Source organism: Triticum aestivum, chromosome 4B (genome assembly GCF_018294505.1).
Source record: "Triticum aestivum cultivar Chinese Spring chromosome 4B, IWGSC CS RefSeq v2.1, whole genome shotgun sequence".
NCBI classification, from domain to species: Eukaryota; Viridiplantae; Streptophyta; class Magnoliopsida; order Poales; family Poaceae; genus Triticum; species Triticum aestivum.
This window is the reverse complement of record NC_057804.1, coordinates 47,545,042-47,569,381: the sequence shown is the minus strand read 5'-3', so window position 1 is coordinate 47,569,381 and position 24,340 is coordinate 47,545,042.

The window sequence follows — 24,340 nt, the reverse complement described above, 5'->3', positions numbered from 1 at the left end:
ATAATTCCTTCTAAATAACTAAAACCTACAAATTAATCACTATATAAAGCATTACAGGAGCTAATCTAGCAATGAGAGATGAAAGGACAAAGTTGCTAACCTTTCTGATCACTTGAATGGATGGGGGCCTTCAAATCTTGACAAAATTTGGGCAAAATGTGTGATGAGCTCGAGGGAAGAGGGGAAGAACAGAGAGGAGAGGGAAAAGGGGGAAGAACAGAGCGAGCTCGATCGCGGGTGGGCGAAGGGTTTATATATAGGATGACCTTTACTACCGGTTCGTGGCACGAACTGGTACTAATGGTGCTGGAGGGGCCCCATTCTGACATCATCCTTCCACCACTCTCTTTAGTACCGGTTCGTGGCACGAACCGGTGCTAAAGATCCGCCATGAACTGTTACTACTGAGAGCGGCCCGCCTAGCCGTTGGAACCGTCACTAATGATCACATTAGTGTCGGCTCAAATACAAACCGAGACTAATGAGCTGAATATTAGACCATTTTTCTACTAGTGAGTGGTTGAGTTGGATCAGTGGAGAGCTGAGAACTCGCCTGATGAATGTATTCCATCACAGGATTTATGCTACTAGGAAACCTCCTCTCGAATTCTATTCTTCGTCATACCGCAGTCGATCGACAAGTGTGACATGCGAGACTTAATCGCGGTTTAACAAAGTGTTAATCGCAGTTTATAATGGTACTGCTACTGCTGCTCTCCGGCATCGGGATTGATAACCAAATATGGTCTAATCCAAATGATGGCGAATAAACCTGCCATCATCAGGTGATCGATGCTTGTTTACACAACTTTTCTCTCTCTCTCTCTCTCTCTCTCCCCCCTCTCTCCCTCTCTCTCTCTCTCTCTCTCCTAAACAGTGATCTTTATTTATTCAGGACACATTACAGCTTGAACTTTAAAACATAGATTTTGAAGAGGTAGTATTTCCATGGTTGTATTCTCTATTTCCATGGTTGTATTTTCTTGCATGTTTTCTTACATTCAATTTTATACTGCTGATGTGGACAAAGCATGTACTTTTATGTGCCTTCTATGCCCATACATATCATATCATCAAATTCCATGCTGAATTGGAAACAATGTTCGGAAAATTTCATATAAAGTGAACATCTTTAGAGGAAAGGCACCAAACCTTTGTAATAATAAGCAATAAAAATCCGCTAGCAGGAAAACAATGCAAGCATAAAAAATGAAACTAAAGAGTGATTAGAGGTACTCCATTGGATGGAGTATTGAAGATTAAAAGAACATGTAATAAATGTGGCAACCAACTAATGTATTTAAATTGGCATATAAAAGGCGGCATTCTCCAAGGTACTAGCAATACTCTCCCTAAAAAGCGGCAGTCAAACCAACAGTGTGTAAAATGTTCGTCGAATTTGGTTAACAAAATGTGACATTATCAAAAAATTAATGAATTTTTCTCATGATTTACCCATTTTGAACAAAAATTACTAATAGTCATAAAAGAATATCAAAGTTGAATACTGGAGATTATGTCCTTATCAAAAATATCATGTCTTTTGGATCTTGTGAATAATTCTCCCATTTCTCGATGAAACCAAAACTTGTTCTGGTAATGATTGGCTGATGACTTGAACATTTCTCTACTCTGTTATTTAGAAACATAATGTGAGCCATGTTAACTTTGACAAGCTACAAAGCAACACAAATATAACCATTTCAATTATTGTTACCATTCAATGGTTTGTGTTTCTTATGGTAACTGTTTACCATAGGTTGATAGCTAATAAAAATACGTGTATTTTCAAAGGTTTGAGTTGGTATTTTGAAAGCTTAGGGGCCAACCACCTCGAGATAAATTTTATGCATTGTGCTAGGACCGAGAGAACTATACTATTTTTAAAATTAGAAATACTCCCATAGAGTGGGTTCTTTTGCGGGTTCCCACAAAGTGATTACACGCAAGGATTTCAATATTAAAGTCAACAACTTCCGAGAACGAGTATTTACAAATTATAGAGAAAATGTCGGGCTATCATAATTAAAAAAATCCTCTCTATTTTCATGGATGTATTTACTTGCATGTTTTCTTACCTTCAATTTTATACTGCTGATGTGGGCAAAGCATGTAAGTTTGCCCACCTTCTATGCCCATACATATCATATCATCAAATTTCATGTTGAATTGGAAACAATATTCAGAAAATTTAATTAAACATGGACATCTTCAGAGGAAAGGCAGCAAACCTTTGTACTAATAAGCAATAAAAATCCGCTAGTAGAAAAACACCTCATGCATAAAAAATGAAACTAAAAGTAGTTAGAGGTACTCCATTGGATGGAGTATGGAAGATTAAAAAATAAGTAATAAATGTAACAACCAACTAATGTATTTAAATCTGCATATAAGAGGCGGCATTCTACAAGGTACTAGTAATACTCTCCCCCAAAAGTGTCTGTTAAACTAACGATATGTAAAATGTTCATCAAATTTGGTTAGACAAAATGTGACGTCATCACATATTTTAATGCATTATTTTCATGACTCGCCCATTTTGCACAAAATTACTAACGGTCATAAAAATATGATTATCAAAGTTCAATACTGGAGATTGTGTCCATCTCTAAAATATTATGCCTTTTGGATCTTGTGAATAGTTCTCCCGTTTCTCCCCTAACCCAATACTTGTTTTGGTAATGATTGGTTCTCTACCCTGTTATTTAGAAACATAATTTGAGCCATGTTGACTTTGAAAACCTACAAAGCAACAAAAATATAACCATTTCAATTGAGTTACCATTCGCTGGGTTGAGTTTCTAATAGTGATTGTTGACCGATAGGTTGGTAGCTAATAAAAGAACGCCTGTATTTTCAAAGGTTTGAGTCAGTGTCTTCAAAGCTTAGGGGCCAACCACCTCTAGATAAGTTTTATGCACAATGCACTAGGACAGGTAGGAAACTATACTATTTTTTATGAAACTAGAAATACTCCCACAGAGTGGGTTTTTTGCGGGTAGACACAGAGTGGTTACAAGTAAGTATGTCAACATCAAAAGTCCACAACTACCCAAAACAAGTATATATAAATTATAAAATGTTAGGCTAACATAACTAAAAGATCTTCTCTATTTCAATGGATGTATTTTCTTGCGTCTTTTCATACCTTCAATTTAATACTGCTGATGTGGACAAAGCATGTAATTTTGCACGTCTTCTATGCTCGTACATATCATATCATAAAATTTCATGTTGAATTGAAACAATGTTTGAAAAAATTTATAGAACATGAACATCTTCATAGGAAAGGTACCAAACCTTTGTACTAATAAGCAATAAAACTCCGCTTGCACAAAAACAACGCATGCATAAAACATGAAACTAAAAGTGATTAGAGGTACTCCATTGGATGGAGAATTAAAGAAAAACAGGTAATAAATATGGTAACCAACTATTGTATTTAAATTGGCATATAAAAGGAGGCGGTCTGCATGTACTAGCAATACTCTCCCTAAAAAACGGCAGTCAAACTAACAATATGTAAAATGTTCATCGAATTTGGTTAGACAAAATGTGACATCATCAGAATTTTTTATGGAATTTTTCTCATGACACACCCATTTTGTACAAAATTACTAACTGTTATAAAAAATAATTATCAAAGTTGAATACCGGAGATTGTGTCCATATCTAAAATATCAGGTCTTTTGGATCTTGTGAATAGTTCTCCTGTTTGCCCCCAAAACCAATACTTGTTCTGGTAATGATTGGCTGGTGACTTGAACATTTCTCTACTATGTTATTTAGAAACATAATTGGAGCCATGTTGACTTTGACAAGCTACAAAGCAATGAAAATGTAACCATTTCAATTGTTGTTACCATTCGATGGGTTGAGTTTCTAATAGTGACTGTTGACCGATAGGTTGGTGGTTAATAAAAGAACACATGTGTTTTCAAAGCTTAGGGACCAACCACCTCGAGATAAATTTGATACACGATGTGTTGGAACGGGACCAAGAGGAAAGTTTCTATTTTTATGAACTGAAAATACTCCCACATAGTGGTTATAAACAAGGATTTCAACATCAAATGTCCAGAACTGCAAAAAATAAGTAATTACACATTACAGGGAAAAAAGTTGGGCTATATCACAATTGAAAAAAAAAATCTCTACTTACCATATGGATTTATTTTCTTGCATGTATTCTTACCTTCAGTTTAATATTGTTGATGTGGAAAGCATGTGATTTTGCACGCCTTTTATGACCGCACCTATTGAGATCACCAAATTTCATATTGATTTTGGAAATAGTATAACGTGGAAGTCTTATGAGGGGAGACACTATACCTTTGTACTAATAATAAGAAGAAAATCTGCTAGCACAGAAACATCGCATGCATAAAAAATGGAAAAAAGTCCATTTCGGTACCTTGAACAAAGTTGGTGGTTCACATTACCCCCTGATCTTTATTTCGGTTCCCTTTACCCCCTGAACAATCCCAAACCGGACAAAAGACCCCCTTGGGTGGTTTGTCTCAATATGCAGCTGATGTGGCGCTGGTCAATGGTGGTTTTGACTTGCGGGTGGGGCCACGAGGATTAACTTAACTGAAATAGGAAATTAGCCCATGGTTAATTAGGGAATGGGACCCACTTTGCAGTGACTCAGGGGACGCTCGGTGACGAAATTAGCCCTCGAGGCGGCGCTTGACATCGAGCAGGTCGCGGCGGAGGTCATCGTCGGTGGGTAACCGCGCGTTGATGGCCAGGAACTCGTGGGCCGCGGTGGCGGCGGCCACGAGGTTGTTGGCCACCAGTGCGCGGCGCGCGACGTCGAGCACGACCTCGGCGTGGGCCAGTGCGGATTCGGCACGCAAGTGCGTCGCGTTGAGGTGGCGGATGCGGGAGGAGAGCGCCTCGGCTAGCGCGGCGGTGGAGGAGGATGACTCCTTGAGCGCGGTGGCGTCGGAGGCGGCGAGCGAGAGGAGCGGCGAGTCAGAGCGGAGCAGGGAGGCGGCCGCGCGGTCGAGGTCGGGAAGGCTAGCGAGGAGCGCGTCGAGGGCGTGCTGGTAGGCGACGCACTCGTGGAGCAGGCGGGTGGCGGCGCCGGCGTCAGTGAGGCCGCGGAGGGCCGCGAGGGAGGCCGGGTCACCGAAGCCCAGGGACGGGGCGGCGTCGGCGGACGCGTCGGCGACCGCGGATGAGTCCGGGCAAGGGAGCACGGGGTGGGCGCGGCGGACGGCACGACCATGGCCGCCGGGGTAGGGTGGATCTCAATGAGTTCAGATGTGCGGGAAGGGAGAGGAAAGAGAAGGGAGGAAGGAGAAGCAGGGCGTCAGGGCAGCAGCTTGGAACTCTGGCAGTCGCCGGTGTCATCCAGAGGCGGCGGGGTCGGGCGCGGTGCTCGGGAGGGAGGCAGCTGTGAGGGGAGGCTCGGGAGGAGCTCCTTTGTCTCAACCCAGCGTGATGAGGGAGACTCACCCGCAGGTCAAAACCGCCCATTGACCATTGCCACGTCAGCAATCAGTCAAATCAAACCACCCAGGGACTGATTTTGTCCGGTATGAAATTGTTCAGGGGGTAAAGAGAACCGAAATAAAGATCAGGGGGTTATGTGAACCACGAACTTTGTTCAGGGTAGTAAAATGGACTTTTTTCTAAAAAATGAAATTAAAGAAGTACCCCGTTCGATGGATAATTAAGAGACTTTATTAAAGATTAGAAAATAGGTAATAAATATCACAACCAACTCATGGATTTGAAGTGGCATATAAAAGGTGACACTCTGTAAGGTACTAGCAATACTCACCCTACAAAGAAGTAGTCAAACTAACGATATGTAAAATGTTCATCCAATTTGGTAAGACGAAATGTGACAATCAGATTTTTTATGAATTTTTCTAAGAACCTCCATTTTGTACAAAATAACGGACAATCATACAAAAATGATTATGAAAGTTGAATATTGGAGATTGTGTCCATAATATCAAGTCTGGATGTTGGGAATAGTTCTCGGACGTGGAGTATCTGCTGCTGAGCTCAAATGCTCTCCGACGAACAGTAGAATAAAAAATAGGAAAAAACATCAAAACATTCTAATTTTTTTGTGGTAAACTTTGACAAATGTATTGTATGCTTATAAAATTCAGCACCACATGACATCTGTGGAAGTCGTGGTAAAAAAATCGATGCTCCAAAAATAATAGTTTTAAAATCATTTTGGAGTGCTGATTTTTCTTCACGACTTCCACGAATGTAATTTTGTTCTGTGTTAAGCATACAAAACATTTGTCAAAGTTTACCACAAAAGAAAATTCTATTCTTTTGATTTTACTGTTCATCAGGGTGCATTTGAGCTCAGGATGAGAGTAGAACTTTCAATAGTTCTCTTGTTTCTCCCCTAAACCAATGCTTGTTCTAGTAATCATTAGCTGGTGACTTAAACATTTCTCTACTCCGTTATTTAGAAACACAATTTGAGCTATATTTAATTTGACAAACTACAAAGCAATGAAAATGTTAACCATTAAATTGTCGTTACCATTCGATGGGCTGAGTTTGTTGACCAATAGGTTTGATAACTAACAAAAGAACACATGCATAAAAGAAACTTGTCACAGTCAGTTTAAATTTCTACCATAAAAATCAACTAGCTCAACAAATACCTACTACTCTCTCGCAAAAAAAAAAAGACTGCTACTCATTTCATGTTTCCCTCTGAAACAGCAAATTACCAACAAAATAATACTCCTGTTTCATGTAAGAACTGTATCACAGTCCATTCATTAGAGTGGTATATTGGTGTTGGGCGCAGTGCATATGTAAATTTCACCCAAATAGCACATTGCAGAGTAACACCTTAATTTTCTTCTTATCATTTGACCTCGTATTAGTACTATCTTTAAGCATAGAATTCGCGGAGAACGGAGAGACAACTGGTTGGTCTTGGGCTGCAGATCGTCAATGTTGTGTTCCAACACGACTGTAATTGGCGCATGTGTGTGGATTAAAATACAAATAGACTTTGCAGACATTTTGACTTTTCTGGATCCTTTCGCCACACTACTTTTTTTTAGAAGAAGAAGAGCAACTCTCATTTTCTGCCATTTAGTCTTCTACTACGCTCCTTCGTTGGAACAGATCAATGTGTGTCTTTTGCAGCACCACGACCGCAACAAAGACCGACCAGCCGGCTGCCGATTAAACAGCTGATATTAAATCACAGTTCATGTTCTCATACTGCATATGCCTGCACCCTTGGTGTGTGAGTGTGATCGCATATTAACTTTCTTTCTCTTACATATTGATTTGGAGAGCTTCCAACTCGCTCTATGATAAAACAATACAAATACACATGCTGCAGTGTCTTTTATGTCGACCACCGGTGTTACATCTGATGTTCTTTGTACGGGAAATTATCTGGTGCACCGGTGCTTGTGGTGCTACCGGTGCACCGGACGTCGTAGCGTGTTAAAAATTGTTTCAAAAAATCTGAAAAAAATGTAGCACATTCACACAACATTGGTCTATGTTGTCGGAAAATTTCAAATCAAAATTCAAAACACTGGATGAGATACAAAAATGACAATTTCAGCATCAATCTGATAACAGGTCAAATTTAAAGCCCAACTTCTGTTATGTACTATCGAGTGTCGATTTTGTGATTTTTGTACCTTGAGAAATATTTCAAATTTTAAGTTGAATTTTCGCGGCAACATAGATGAATGTTGTGTGAATGGGCTATATTTTTTTCTAATTTTTTTCAAACATTTGTGAACACGCTACGGGCATCCGGTGCACCAGTAGCACCACAAGCACCGTTGTACCACATACTTTCCCTCTTTGTACTGCCATGACTAATAATAAATAGATTAGAGGTTGCTCGACTGCTCACTGATCATTGGATAAGTCACTATGCAGCCTTCGCTAATCGGTTGTGTCATCACGACGAATCCTCAACGCAAACCTACTGTTGATAAAAGATGTAGGGAGCGAATCCTTAACCTCCAGAATTTTAATACTCCCACTACTAGCACGCTGGTAAGGCGGAATAGTACGTGCACAACGTCTTGCTACTCAAGCCTAGCCTATGTGACTAATCAAATGACATGGCAACTCCTATCCGTTATGCTATTACTGTCGTTGATACGCAAGCATATCGTCAGTACTGTACCTACTATAACTACTTCCTTCGATTCCTAAATATTTGTCTTTTTAGATATTTCAACAAATGACTACATACGAAGTAAAATGAGTAAATCTATACTCTAAAAATATGTCTATATACATCCGTATGTGGTAGTCCATTTGAAATCTCTAAAAAAACAAATACTCCCTTCGTCCGGAAATATTTGTCATCAAAATGAATAAAGGGGATGTATCTAGATGTATATTAGTTCTAGATACATTTCCTTTTATTCATTTTGATGACAAGTATTTTCGGACGAAGAGAGTATTTAAAAATGAACGGAGTAGTTAGTTAACGAGGCCACCTCTTGTAGTATTCTATTCTGCCACTGCTACCACTCTTACTTAATTAGGCTAACTGCATTTAGCAGTTCCGGCCGATGATGTTGTTGCGGCAGCTGAAGCAGCAGCAAGTTATGCTAAATTAGGTTAACTACATTGACAATCATGCATGACTAGTGCATGCATCTCAAAGATGGGTTCGCATAGGGATACACTGTATCAGTTGACTCATACTCCCTCCGTTCATAATTACTCGTCTAAAAAATGAATGTATCTAGATGTATTTTAGTTGTACTTACATTCATTTTTATTCATTTTTGTGACAAGTAATTCCGAACGGAGTGAGTAGTTGGTAGAGCACAGGTAGAGAGCATCAGATACGTCGAGCTCATCACGTAAATTCGGGCCTAGTATTAAACTAAAATTTAGTTGGATCGGTTCACTTTAGGCCAACTCCACCGCAAGACCCTAAACGGATGCCCATTTTGTCCGGATTCTGTCCGTTTGGGTAGGGCGATTGGTCGTGTCCGGGCCTGTCCTGGGACGCGGTGGCCATGCGCCCAGCGCGCGGCCGCATCCTTTTTACCCCATCCTGTCCGTCCCCATTTCCAAACAACAACGTTTCAAATACCAGCGGGCGGTCTAGTTCACGCTAGCGGCCCTAGTTCACGTCCCGCAACAAAGCCAGCGGCCTACATGTCCTCGCCGGCAACACAGCCAGCGGCTAGCAACACAGCCAGCGGCCAGCAACACAGTCGGCCTCCAAAAAAAGTAGTTTTGTTCGCCGGCAACACAGCCAGCGGTCGGCAACACAGCCAACCTTCAAAATGAATCAGGTTCTCGCCGGCACACAGCCATCGGCCCAGCGGGCGGCACCCATACCAGCCTCCAAAAAAGAACGGCCACGGCCGATCGGACGACCTAGTTCAGGCCGTCGGTGTCGAACATCTCTTTCTGCCTGGCCTCGAACCAGCTCCTCGTCTTGTCGCTCATCTTGCTCAAGTCCACGCTCATGATCGGAAGGTCGACCTCCTTCGCTTTGGTTGCGGCATTGGTGGACTCGATGTCGAGCTACCTCTGCCTGGCCTTGACGTTCTCGACCTCGATGTCGAGCTGCCTTTGCCGCGCCGCCTCCTCCATGTCGATCTTCCGTCTCTTGGCCGCCTCCTCCATCTCAAGCTTCTTCCTTTGAAGCTGTAGGTATTGCTTCATTTGCTCGTCCTTACTTTGCCGCTTCTTCTCATCCCTCACATCCTTTTGAGACATTATGCCATGCAACGTCTCATGCAAGGCCATGGATGAAGCATCACGTATGTCGTCCACCTTGGAGGTGGTCTTGCCCCTCGGCCTCTTCAACGCCTCGCCATCTCCACCTCCGGCGAACTTGGTCGTCTTCTCACCTGTCTTACTTTGTAGCTCACGGTATTGATTTTTGAACTTAGGACAATTGTTCGTCCAACAATGCGAAAAAGTGAATGGCTTGTCATTGTGCCGGGCCTTGAATGCTTCCAAAGATTGAAATGCCTACACCACAAGATCAACAAGAATTGGACATGCAAACATGCAGAAGGCCGAAGTCACTTGGTCGTAGCAAGGAGAAGAACTAGGATGAGGAGAGCATACCATGTCCCCAACGCCGAGACCACTCACGGGCTGTGCTTCAGCACTCTCAAATGCGGTGCAATATTTGTTGCACTCTTGTTGGATGAACAACCACCTCTTTTGAATCGAGGTGATGCCATGGTTGCTTGTGATTTGGTAGGGCTCAAACATCTTCCTTTCATGGAAAGTTTTGTGGACTCTCGTCTAAAAAACTAGACCCTTTTGTTGCGCGCCCGTCCTCGGATCTTGGCTAATCTCCATCCAACATTGATAAATCAACTTGTCCACATCTTGTGTATATGAACCCGTGCGAATGATCTTCCTCCTCTTTTGTGCTTCCGCTCTTTGGGTGATCTCGTCGATGAATAATCGCTCGCCACCAATATCAATGTCATTGCCTTCTTCTTCATCACCATCACCTTCAACATAGATGTCATCATCCTCATGCCATGAGTCACCATGGTCGTAGTCAGCACGTTCGTCGGCCTCTTCATCGGCAGTGAACTGGCCGCGGCCATCCTGACTTTGGGTCTCGTCGGGGTCGTAGACAGGGACATGCCCACCCTCGTAGATCACTTCCTTCATGAACTGGTCGTAGTAGGGGTCGTCGACCGGTGCAGTTGGTGTTGGCATTCCGTCGATTAAGACGCGGGGGACGGCATGGTGCCCGTAAACGGCGGACGTGCTTGCTTTCTTTGCATCTCGACGGACGACCGACCGCCGCTGCTGGACCCAGGGTGACGTTGAGGTCGATGACGGCCGCCGGGCGCGGGGTGGACGGCGCGATCACGGTCACATCCGGCGACCCCGAGAAACGGGTTTGCCCGTCGTGTCTTGGCGGGGGGAATCCGGGCAACATTGGCGTGATCCGCGACGTCGGCGACTGACAGTGCGAAGGCCGGGCGACCGACGAGCCTGTGCTCGCCGGACCGACGGCCGCTCCAGAGAAACCGACCGGAAGACAAATTCCCATCATGAGGAGGGCGTGCGCTTTGCTGACGATGACCTCTTTCTCCTCGACCTCGGCCTTGCGCCGAGCAGCCTCAATCGCAGCGCGGTCGGCAGCGAACTTGGCCGCGGCGATGTTGTCCTTGGCGACCGCCCTCCGGCTCCTTCTCTTCGTCGATTCCGCATTCAACTTGGCGATCTCCTCCGGCGTGCACTCCTACCGTGGCTTCCTTGGCGCCTTGCCCTTCTTCTTCTTGGCCATTCCGGGCGGGTCGACGGCCAGGCCGCCGGAGTTCGGCTGGGCGTCGGCCATGGACGGGGGAGGGAGTGGAACGGCGGAACGTGGGAGGGTTTAGGGGGAAATGGCGCCAAAAGGGCCAACGAGGGGGGGGGGGGGTTGCTTTGTGTCACCGACAGGCGGGCCAGGGGCGGACAAGTGCGCGCGTCCCGTCCGTCCGCACGCTGTCCGTTTCATCGCAAAATCGACGTAAACTTGGACCGGGGATGGGCCGAAAGCAGACACAAAACGGACAAAAGTTCGTTTGCTCCCGCGCGCTGGGCCGCCGGTTTGTTCATTTTACCCCAAACGAACGGGGTCGGGCAGGATGGGGTCGCGCGGTGGAGTTGTCGTTGCAACTGGGATGTGTAGTTCCGGCTCGATCCAAATCATTCGAGCGTAGAGGCCGTTCGTTTGGGTGTAGAATATTGTGGCGTCCAGCTCGAGCACATCCGGACATGTACATACAGGGAAAGCCTTCAATCAACACGTCGGGCTAGTGACGTAGTGCATGGGCCCATGCGTATATGCATGCATGCCTCCGATCCATTTTTGTGCATGCGCGGGGAGAATCGGATATAGTTGTGGATGCGCACTGTAGTAGTGCTTGTTACGTATGGGAACATGAAAAGCCGAAAGGAGGAAGTGTGCTTTGGTCGAATGTCCATCCCCTTTTTTTTCAAAAAAAGGTTGGTCTATCTTTTTTTTTTGAGGATAAGGGAGTTTTATTAATGAGTAACATTGTTACAATCAATAGGCCATATTTTCTCGATACATGGTGGAGCCGAGGTCAACCACACAGCAGTTGTGCTCTCGGTGCGGCTATAATTGGCCAAACGATCTGCAACTCTATTTTGACTACGAGAAATTTTCTGCGGATAAAACTCCCTACTAGACATTAACTCTTTGATCTCACTAACCAAATGCCCATAAGCTGAGCGCTCGAGTCCCCGATTCAACAAGCAAGAAAGCGCCTCTGTTGAATCTGACTGAACAACCACCGGTAAAGACGAGTGTTGGATTGCCAATGCCATACCCTGCATGATCGCATGAATCTCGGCTTCCAGAGAGTCGTTGCAGTTGAATATCACACGGTAAGCCGAGAAGATGATGTGACCCGTGCTGTCTCGCAGTACCATCCCAGCAGCCGCCGAGCCGTCCGAAGCACTAAAGGAACCATCCACAGAGAGTGCAACCTGCCCTGGTACTGGATTCGGCCATGGCTCAACTGGAGGCGCTGTTTTCTCAGCCATAAGAGGGATAGCCGAATATGGCATCTTCCCTTTGATGATTTCATTCGTTGAAAACCTCTCAGCTAACCTGGCCGACTGATAGTAGCTATCCAGGAAGTCTACGGTTACATGAGCTGGAGGAACTTCTTTCCCATGGGTTTGGTCTGACCGCAGCTGCCATATACGCCAACAAAGCATGATGATCATATCCCGTGTATTCTCTGAACACCTAGACAGAAGATGTAGCAGCCATTCCTTTCCATTGTCAATGAGCATTTCATCTCCCGGTAGTGGCCATCTTGTCCTCATGCTGATCCAAATATTTCTGGCATGAGAACACGCTACCAGGGCATGATAGGATCCTTCCTCCTCAATACCACATAAGGGGCAGGTGGATCTAGTTGAGAGATGTCTGAACCTTTTACATTTTTGTGTTGGGAGGGCCCCCGTAGCTACTTTCCACGCTGATATTTTCATTCGTTGGGGAACAGAAGATTTCCATATGCAATTCCATAGCGTGCGTCGACCACACGGTTCGTAGATGGAAGAACCTCCTGCAAGGGCGACATCATGATCACATGTAGCCACTTTGTAAGCGCTCCTCACCGTGAACAACCCACTTTTCTCTGGCGCCCACGCGACAAAATCAGTCCGCAACCTCGGAGAAGTCCGTATCTTTAATATATGCTCTATATCCATTGCCCAGAAATGATCTCTTAGTCTGTCCATCCTCCAAGCACCATTCATATCCAAAAATCAGAAACTCTATTAAAACGACAATTGCGCTTCGGGTGATAGGTCTGTAAGAGTACGGCCGTGGGATCCAAGGATCTCTCCAGGTCCTGATAAGCGTTCCATTCCCAACGCGCCAAATTATACCCTTCTTTAACAGCTCAAGCCCATGCAAAATTCCCTTCCACACCGCCAAGCCATTACCTGTGAATACTGTATCAAGAAGATGGCCGGCAGCAAAGTACTTGGCTTTCAGCAGTCTAGCACACAAACTATCAGGTGTTTCAATAAGCCTCCAAGCTTGTTTAGCAAGAAGAGCCTGGTTGAAAGCTCTCATATCTCTGAAGCCCATGCTGCCCATGGCTTTCGGAAGTCTCATCTTCTCCCAACTAAGCCACGCCATTTTCCTTTTCCCTTTTTCCACTCCCCACCAGTATTGACGAATCATACGTGTGAGTTCATCACATACAGACATGGGGAGCTTAAAGACACTCATTACATAAGTCGGAATTGCTTGGGCCACTGACTTCATAAGTATCTCTTTATTGCCTGAGGGCATATACTGCTCCCCCCAATCTACCAATCTCTTCCGGAGCCTCTCTTGGATAGTTTCAAATTTACCTTGATGCATTCTCCCCTCTGGCATTGGGAGACCAAGATACTTAGGCTCAAAACATTTCTGAGTAATTTCGAGAACACTCTTTACTTCTGTAATGACTTCCGGCGGGCAATGATCGGCGAAAAGGATGGAGCACTTTGATGGGTTAATTAATTGGCCCGTGGCCACCGCGTAAGTGTTCAACAAACCCTTCACCAATACTGCCTGCTGCTGAGACGCTTGGAAAAATAACAGAGAGTCATCTGCAAATAAAATGTGAGATATCTCGGGAGCACCTCTACAGATTCTTACCCCTTTCAAACCATCCTCTAGCATTGACTTGTTTAAGAGGGCTGACAAGGCATCTGCTACAAAAAGGAATAGAAAGGGGGATAAGGGGTCACCTTGGCGCAGGCCCCTCGAAGGGGTGAATATCTCCGTCAACTTGCCATTGATCTTCACAGAGTACTTGACTGAAGAGACGCATGCCATGACACGAGAAATCCAGTGCTGGGAGAACCTCCACTTAAGAAGTGCCTTCTCCAAAAACTCCCAATCAACACGGTCGTATGCCTTCGACAGGTCAAGCTTGTAAGCACAATAAGCCTCCGAATTTTCTGATAATGTTTGAATATGATGGATACATTCAAAGGCTATAATGGAGTTATCTGTGATCAGCCTTCCCGGGATGAAGGCACTTTGATTCTCCGAGATAAGTTCTGAGAGCAGAGGCCGAAGCCTGTTTAGCATACACTTGGACACTATCTTATACACGACATTACAGAGACTAATGGGTCGGAAGTCCTTCAGCTCCTTTGGATGGGGAACCTTTGGAATCAAGACAATGGACGTGTCATTAATCCCATCCGGCATGTCTCCCGTAATGAAGAACTCCTGCACTGCTGGAATAATTTGTTCCTTGAACACAGCGCAATTACGTTGATAAAAACGTGCTGGGAAACTAATGGGTCTATCTTTTTTTACTAGAGGAAAAAGTGGAGTGTTCCCCTTCTTTCCTCCTTTCTAGGAGAAAAGGTCGCAGTCATCTATGAACGGAAACGTACATGAGTTTATCCTCGTCTTTTTCATACTACAAAATAGCACAGATTTCTAGTTGTAACCGAGCACCGTTTCTTTCTTTGAGGGAGTTCCTAACTGAGAAAAGAAAAGTTAATTATTCCCTCACAAAGTTGTATTAAAGTTGCGACAAGTAATATGGATCGAAGGAGATAACTAGAATCCCGCCAAAAAAAGGTTAGTTAGCTAGAACCAGCTTGAAAACAATCGTTCCCCCGGTGATCCGGTCTGGTTTCTGTCCCTTGCACACTTGCTCGCGTGCACGTTTCAGTGCCATCGATACATGAAATCTTCATGGTTGTCGTTTCGATCAGGCCAGGGCACCAAAAGGATGCTACGTACGTGGATGGGTTCCATGTGCGAAACCTGCGCGCGAATCACGACGCGGCCAGCAAAGGAGCCGCGGACTCGATCCGGCAGAGCACGCACGACCGCACGAGCGCGACGCCGTCGAAGGGAACCAAGCCATATGCGCGCGCGCTGGCTCCAAGGGCGCAAAGCCGTCGGAGAACGAAAACATTCGGCGGCGCTCGTGAGGTGGGTGCGAGGCGCGCGTACGCGGAGACAGAGGCACAGGCGCAGTCGGCACGCCGCGGGCGCGCGCGGGGTTCGTTTGGGTCAAAGCATCTACGACAAAACTTACACAAATCCGGTCCCTCAAACGCGCGTCCACGAACACTAACCGATCACACCTTAAATTAGCGAATTTGCATCTGAGTCTCTCATATTTCAAACCTTAGTCCATGCAAAAAACACTACATACCACGTACTATCCTAATTAATCTTTGTCGTCGGAGATGTCCACAACATCGGTGCCGGGCGTCGGGTGGACGGGCACGTACTAGGGCTCCAGTTCCTCTCCTCCTCCTGCTCGACCTTATCCATGTAGGCGGACATCTCCTCCTCCTTTGCGGCAATGCTGCACCTCCATCTTCTGCCGGTGATGGCGTCTCGCCTCCGGATCCGACTCCCGCCGGAGGGAATCGAGGGTGGCCTGTCGTGGTACTAAGTCTGACAGTAAGAGTAGGGGGTAAGTATGAGGAGGCAAGGTCCTAGCTACGGCAAGGATGTACACACGAGTTTACGAGTTCAGACCCCTCTCGGAGGAGGTAAAAGCCCTACATCTCGGTGCCCTGAGGCGGTTGACTGAAATATGGTGTGTGTGTGTGTGTGTGTGTGTGTGTGTGTGTGTGTGTAGGGGGTGCGAACCATTGTCCCAGAGGGGGGAGCTGGCTTATATAAAGTGCGCCAGGACCCCAGCCCACCTCCGTTACAAAGGTTCAATGTACATTAAGACAGCGCGTTACTGGTAACGCCAGTTATAAAGTGTAGTTAATGACCTTAAAGACTACAGAGTGAACGCCTGACCGTTGCTGTCCTTAGCGACTCCTAGTCTCCTTTGGGTCGAGTGGTCTTCTGTGTAGTCGAGTGAGGGGTATCCGAGTGAGATGATTGGTCGAGTGTATTGCACTCGACTACCTCCATTGATATCTTCTGCTGCTCTTTGAATGTCTTTACTTCTAGGGTAGTGACCTTGGGTGGGGTGTATAGGTCAGGCCTATGACCCTGCCCTAGGCCTATGGTATCATCATTAGCCCCAGAATGGATTGAGGACCGAGTGGAATGAAGGTTCAAGTTGATCTAGCCTTGGCTCTCATGCTTCACAAGTATCCATGCTGGGTTGGAGGCTTGTGCTGAAACTTCAGCTTTGTTTCAGTCGCCTTGATCGATTCAGAAGTTGTCGAGTGTAATCATGTTGTTACTTCGTCGAGTGTTGCTTCGATGTGAAATATTCAGCGTGATTGGTTACTATGGATCCCGGATCTCACGGGATTCAAAAATTTGGGGAAGCGCGCGAGGCGGAGCGCGCCGTAGTAAGCGAGACGGATAGATAGGGGCGCCTCAATTTCCGTGCCGCCTTTTTTGCCACGTACTCGACTTGCGACTGTTGCGGGATTTGACAGGATTGCTCGGGCCCATGCGTCAACCACTCGGAAGTTGGCCTTTAAAAGCGTCGGGGCCGAGGCGTCTGCACTGTGCACCCTCGTTCCCCCTCTCTCTTCTCTGCTTCTCTGCTTCTTTGCTTCTCCACCGCATCTTCCTCCGCCCTCACCGTCGCCACCCTACCAGCGCGCCGCCAGCCACCATGGTGAAGGACAAGATGGTGGCGCTGGAGCACCCGAAGAAGGCGACGGGGGCGGCGAAGGACAAGAAAACCAATCGAGGGTCATCGTTGAGGTCCGGGCTGCCGCCGGGGTGGATTCAGGGAGATTGGATCCGATCCACTCTCCAGCAAGAGGATCTGGAGGAGCTGCCCGCCTCCGGTTTGATCGTCGCCGGGGCCGCGAGGCTACCGGAGGGGGAGACGGAGCCTCGACTGCGGTCGGGTGAGTGCGTCCTACTTGCTACCCACGTCGACTGTGGGTTTTCCCTTCCTCTGCATCCTTTTTTCCGGGGATTTCTGAACTTTTTCGGGGCCCAACTTCACCACTTCTCTCCAAACACCATCACATATCTTGTCGCATTCATGTCCATGTGCGAGAACTTCCTGGGCTGTCGACCGCACTAGGATCTTTTCAAACAAATTTTCACAATCCGCTCCCAGACCATAAAGAAGGCGAACCCGTGTGACGAGAGAACGCACGTGATCCAGATGTGCGGGGGTCTAGGGATCCAGATGAGGAAGAGGAGCACTTTCCCCACTATGACACTTCCCGAATCGGTCAGCGGCTGGCAGTCGACCTGGTTCTACTGCCAGGATATTGCGACCCACGACCACTCGACCGGTCTTCCCCCTTTTTCCCTAGATCGCGCCCAACAACATGCTTCACTGATCGTGACTGCCGCGGAGAAAGTAGAGACGAACATGTTGGTCGAGAGGGTGGTTCGGTTGGTCCGTCAGGGCATGACTGGTATGGACTTGTTGGAGGTGTTCCTCAGTCGACGCATTCAACCACTCCAAGCCCGGGACCACTCGATGTGGATGTACTGGGTGTCAATGACACCGCTCGGGTTCATCCGGAGGAGGTTACGGACGAGACGGTAGCCCTGTGGTTGAAGGGTATTACCGGGAACAAGGACAACTACCCCAGGGGAGCCAGGAGAGTCGATCCATTCGACACTCACAACCAGCCGGACAAGGTCTGATTTCTGCTACCGAGTGAACTTCAATATGTCTTGTAACTATTTTTGAATCCGACTGATGTTTGATTGACTTTTTGAAGGTTTATACTGAAATGTACTCAATGCCCAATGGTGAACAAGCTCTGGAGCAAGATCAGGAGGGCGAAGGCAGCGCAGAAAAGAGCGGCGACTGGCAATCTCCAAAAGATGACGATGAGGAAGAAAGTGATGAGTCAGAAGACGAAGAGGTAGTCGACTCACCACCTCGTTCAGAGCGTCGATCCAAACAACTCCAAGATCCGGCGGGTGGGCGCGGCAAGACCGTGGCTCCGAGTGCCCAAACACACAAGCGCACTCGGACTTTGACTCCGGAGCCAATGGAGAAGGTTTCCAAGCAGCCCAAAGTTGCCCCTCCAAAGTCTCGAAAGACCTTGCCCAAGATCAAGATGGATGTTCCTGTTGCCTCTGAGTGAGTGTTCTGTCTTTCTGCATTTTCTCCTGCTGGCTCATATTTTTGCTTTGACTGAGTGGATTATAAACTTTCCCAGCGCTGCAACTTCTGCGACTTCCATGGACGTTGACAAGGCTCCAGGCGATGAGGAGGCTGATGACGCGGCCACCTGCAAAGCTGGTACGCTCTGGCCATCTTGAATTTTTTCTGCTGACTGGGTTTTCGGTCGAGTGAACTCTTAAGGTTGCTCTTTGTTGCAGCTCCTCGGGACGTCATTGAGCTTCCGGATGATGAAGAGGAAGAAGTGCCTCTGAAAGAGCGGAAAAGGAGGGGCAGGGCCTTGAGCGGGAGGACGACCGAGGGTCAGGTGCCTCCGTCGACGTCAGTGGCTGAAACGGTGGTCCAGTGGTCCGGAGATCTGGCTCGGGCCAATGTTACCTTTGCCAATCCACTGTCGACTGACTGTCCTTCAGCATCAACTGCTCAGGTCCCTGCCGCGCCCGTACAACTCCAAGGTTTAGACCATGTGACTGCTCCGACTGTACTGTCGTCATCGGTCTTTGCTGCATATCACACTCGAGAAGACCCGCCGAGTGTTGCTAGGGAGGCCCTTCTCCAGGCAAACCTCGTGATGGAGCAGATGAAGGTAGTGCACGAGGCCAGCCAGGTTGCCTACAATGCCAGCACTGCTTTGCAAGCCAATGTCAAGGTTAGTTGGTTTCCGATTGGTCTCTTAACTAGTGGTAGTTGCAACTGTTGCTTCATTGTCCGTAGGGTGTCCTTAGATGAGCACTTTGGAACCTATTATTTGCATCTATCATGGGTCTGCATTTCGCATCCGATCACCCACTGGGGTGTTTCTCACTTAGAGTTGAATAAGTCTTGCACTTGAGTCGACCAGGCTGGGTCGTGTGTTTTTCGGAACCAGTGGGGGCACGCAGAGTGCACCCACTGGGTGTAGTCCCTGAGACCGCAGTCGACTGCTGGCAGTTGGCTGTGGTCTAAGAAACTCCTTTTTTTGCATACTCATGCTAGGCAGACCACGTAGAGTGGAAAACCGGACCTATGGGGGCATGCCAAGTGTACCCACTAGGTGTAGTCCCCGAGACTACTGTTGAATTTTTGATTCAGCGGTAGTCTTCGAGCAATTGTCGCTATGATTAACTTTTGTTTCTGTCAACTGACATATCTTCTTTGTTGACCGCAGAAATCTTGTGATCTTGGAGCTCAATTTGCTGAACTGGAGAAGAAATAGATCAGCCTCAACTTGGATCTAGAGTTGGCCAAGAAGAATCTGAAGAAGGCCCAGGATGATGCAGCTGCTATGGGAGGTAATAATTCGTCGACTGTCCATCATATGACCGTCTCCCCCTTTTTTGTGTCACTTGAACCGAGTGATTTCACTCGAACATATGTGCATAGTGAAAACCATCAACTCCAAGCTCGTTTGAAGAATGTTATTTCTTTAGAGAAAATGAAGGAGGCTCTGGAGAAGAAGGACCAAGACCTTGCCGCAGCTCAGAAGGAGGCACGAGAGAAAACATCACTTGCGGACAAGAAGTTGGCCTCAGTCAACAAGTTGGAAGAGGAGAACTCCAAGCTGAAGACTGTTGGCCTCAGCCAGGAGGTTGCGCGACTGAGGAAGGACAAGGAAAACTTGTCTGGCGAAGTTGGAAGTCTCAAGGCCAAGAAGAGCGAATTGGAGTCTTATCTGGGGAAGCTTGCTGCGAAGTTGGTCTTGAAGCTTGAAGGTATTTCCTCTTGTTCGACTGGTTTGTTGATGTCGACTGACGCATCTTGTTCTAATTGTCGACTCACTGCTTTTTCGACTGTGCAGAACTTTGTCAAGACTTTGAAGCAAAAACTGGGCGGGTCGAGACGGGTCTTGATCCTGTAAAACTCTCCTTTCAAAGATGACGTTGCAATGAATGTGTTGCGGTTGGAGTCTCGCCTGTATAGTGCCGTGGATTATCTCGCTCGACTGAAGGCGGAAATGACGTGAATCGATGCTGAACTCTAGCCTCAGGCGGAACTCTCATGGGATCTCGAGTCTCTGATGACTCGACTGAACCAAATCACTGGTCGAGTGTAGGAATGTAAGAAGTCATCGGCTCGTTGTGGCGCCGATGTCGCTCTGTCGTTGGTCCGAGTCCACTGCAAAGATGTCAGAGAAGACAAGCTAGCGGCTCTCAAGGTTGCCAACACTAAGAAGATCAGCTTTCGGTCTTTCGTCGACACCTTCCTCGATGCCGCCACCCGTATCACAGACAGCATCGACCTCGACAACTTCGTCGAGCTAGCGAGTCCTTCTCCTGCTAAGCGAAAAACATTATGCCCCACTTTTATTTGCCTCCAAATGCCGAGTGATTATGTAACCGTTAAACTCTTTCAGGCCTGATGCCTGAGTACTTTTGCCCGTAGTTCTGAACTTTTGCAGGGATTTATCTAAACGTGATTTTCTTCCAATATTATGGCCTTTGCTTTTATCGCATTTGGATGTCTTTTAATTCCGAGTGAACTTGATCTTTTCACCTTTCGTTGAGTGGGTCTGACGATGTGTTCAATCGACACCTCATCGTCCTTACGGATCGGGATGGAGCATACATTGTACTTGTGATGCAGCTCAGATCTGGTGTTCACTCGACACCTCGTCGTCCTTGCGGATCGGGGTGGAGCACACATTGTACTTGTGATGCAGCTCAGAAGTGGTGTTCAGTCGACACCTCGTCGTCCTTGCGGATCGGGATGGAGCGTATGTTGTACCTGTGATGTGGCTCGAAGGATCTTTGTGACTTAGGCGAGTACGAGGTCGCGGCTAAGTCCCCGAGTGGGAGGATTGCTCTCCACTCGGAGTATTTTTAAACTTAGGCGAATACGGGGTCGCAGTGAAGCCCCCGAGTGGGAGGATTGCTCTCCACTCGGAGTGTTTTTTAACTTAGGCGAATACGGGTCGCAGCTAAGCCCCTGAGTGGGAGGATTGCTCTCCACTCGGAATGTTTTTAAACTTAGGCGAGTACGGGGTCGCAGCTAAGCCTCCGAGTGGGAGGATTGCTCTCCACTTGGAGTGTTTTCAAACTTACGCGAGTACGGGGTCGCAGCTAAGCCCCCGAGTGGGAGGATTGCTCTCCACTCGGAATGTTTTTGTAACTTAGGTGAGTACGGGGTCACAGCTAAGCCCCCGAGTGGGAGGATTGCTCTCCATTCTGAATGTTTTTTAACTTAGGCGAGTACGGGGTCGCAGCTAAGCCCCCGAGTGGGAGGATTGCTCTCCACTCCGAATGTTTTTTTGACTTAGGCGAATCAGGTTCACGGGCAAGCCACCCACTGGGGGATTCAGACACAAAATGATTACGGGAAATCAATCGTTAAGATACTGTAAAACTCTTGTCTTTGGTAAGCAAAACTGAAGCATTCTTATTACAACTCATCGGGTCGAGTGATTTTAGGTATAGAAAGGACGAAGCTGCTCTGCGTTCCATGTGTGTGGCTTGTACATATTCTTGGCTATGTTGTAGATGTGGTACACTCCATTGTGAAGCACCTCGGTGATGATGAAGGGACCTTCCCCGGCCGGAGCAAGCTTGTGAGGCCGTTTCTGATCTACTCGGAGCACAAGGTATCCTTCCTGGAACGCTCGACCTCTGACATTTCGGGCATGAAATCAACGTAGATCTTGCTGATTGATGATTGACCGAATCAAGGCCATCTCACGTTCCTCTTCTAGGAGATCAATGGCGTCTTCGCGTGCCTGCTCCGCTTCGGCTTCTGAGAAGAGTTTCACTAGGGGGCATTGTGCAACAAGTCACTCGGAAGCACAGCCTCCATGCCGTACACCAGGAAGAAAGGGGTTCGGTCAGTCGACCGGTTTGGCGTTGTTCTCAGCCCCCATAAGACAGACGGTAACTCAGTCACCCAAGCTCCAGCAGTGTGCTTGAGGTCGCGCATCAGTTGGGGCTTTAACCCTTGAAGGATCAAACCATTTGCCCTTTCTGCTTGTCCATTCGACTGCGGGTGTGCAACTGACGCATAGTTGACCCGAGTGCCTTGGGACGCATAGAACGCATTGAACTCATCAGAATCAAAGTTGGAGTCGTTTGTCGTGGTACTAAGACTAACAGTGAGAGTAGGGGGTACGAATGAGGAGGTAAGGTCCTAGCTACGGTGAGGTTGTACGCAAGTGTTTACGAGTTTAGGCCCATCTCGGAGGAGGTAAAAGCCCTACATCTCAGTGCACGGAGGCGGTCGATTGGATTATAGTGTGTGTGTTACAGGGGGTGCGAACCCTTGTGCCAGAGGAGGGGGGTGGCTTATATAGAGTACACCAGAACCCCAGCCATATCCCCCGTTACAAGGAGTTCAATGTACATAAAGATGGGACGTTACTGATAACGCCAACCATAAATGCTATTAATGAGATTAAAGACTACGGAGTGATTGTCCGACCATTGCCGTTCAGAGTGACTCTTGGTCTACAGTAGGTCGAGTGACTGATTGGTCGAGTGTCATCAAGAAGGAGTGGTACCCGAGTGACTGACTTGTCGAGTGGATTGCACTCGACGACTTCTTTGGGTACTTCTTATTGCCTCTTGGGCATCTTTGCTTCTAGGGTAGTGACCTTGGGTAGGTCCTATAGGTCAGGCCCATGACCCTATCCTAGGTCTATATACTCATCATTAGCCCTTGAATGGATTAAGGTCCGGGTGGAAGAAGTTGAAGTTATCCTTGCTTCGACTCTTGAGCTTCACAGGCATCTATGTTGAACTGGGAGTTAGTGTTGGAACTTCGGCTTCGCTTTAGTCGCCTTTATCGATTCAGAAGTTGCCGAATGGATTTACACCGTTACCCATCGAGTGTTGTTTTTGACGCGAAATCTTTGGCGCGATTGGTTACGGCATACCCCAGATCTCACGGGATGCGAAATTTCAGAGAAGCGCGTGGGGCGGAGCGTGCCGAAATAAGCGGGGATGGATAGACAGGAGCGCCTCAATCCCCACGCCACCTTTTTTGCCACGTACTCAGCGCACGACTATTGTAGGATTTGACAAGATTGCCTAGGCCCACGCGTCAGTCACTCAGAAATGGGTCCTTAAAAGGCGACGAGGCCAAGACGCCTGCACTGTGCGCGTCCATTCTCCTTCTTTCTCCTCTGCTTCTTCATTGCATCTTGCTCCTGCGCTCTCGACGCCGTCGCCCCGCTACCATGGTGAAGGACAAGACGGCGGCACTGGAACGCGTGAAGAAGGCGACGGGGGCGGCGAAAGGCAAGAAGACGAATTGGGGGTCGTCATCGCGGTCGGCGCTGCCGACGGGTTGGATCCAGGGCGAGTAGATCTGATCTTCGCTCCGTCCGGAAGATTTGGAGGAGCTGACCAAGTCCGAATTGATCGCCAATGGAGCTGCGAGGCTGCTGGAGGGGGAGACGGAACCTCAGCCGCGACAGGGTGAGTGCGTTCTGCTCGCCACCCATGTTGACCGCAGTTTCTCCCTTCCCCTGCACCCTTTCTTCCAGGGTTTCTTGAACTTTTTTGGAGCCCAATTCCATCACTTCTCTCCCAACACCATTACGTACCTAGCTGCGTTCGTGTCCATGTGCGAGAACTTCCTGGGTTGCCGATTGCGCTGGGGTCTTTGCAAGCACATCTTCGCAATCCACTCCCAGTCGGTGAAAAAAGCGAATACGAGTGACGAGAGAACTCATGTTATCCAAATGTGTGGGGGTTTGGTATCTAGAAGAGGAAAAGGAGTTCTTTCCCTTCCATGACACCTCCTAAGTCGGTCAGAGGCTGGAAATCAACCTAGTTCTACTGCCAGGACATTGCGACTCTAGGTCAGTCGACTGGACTTCC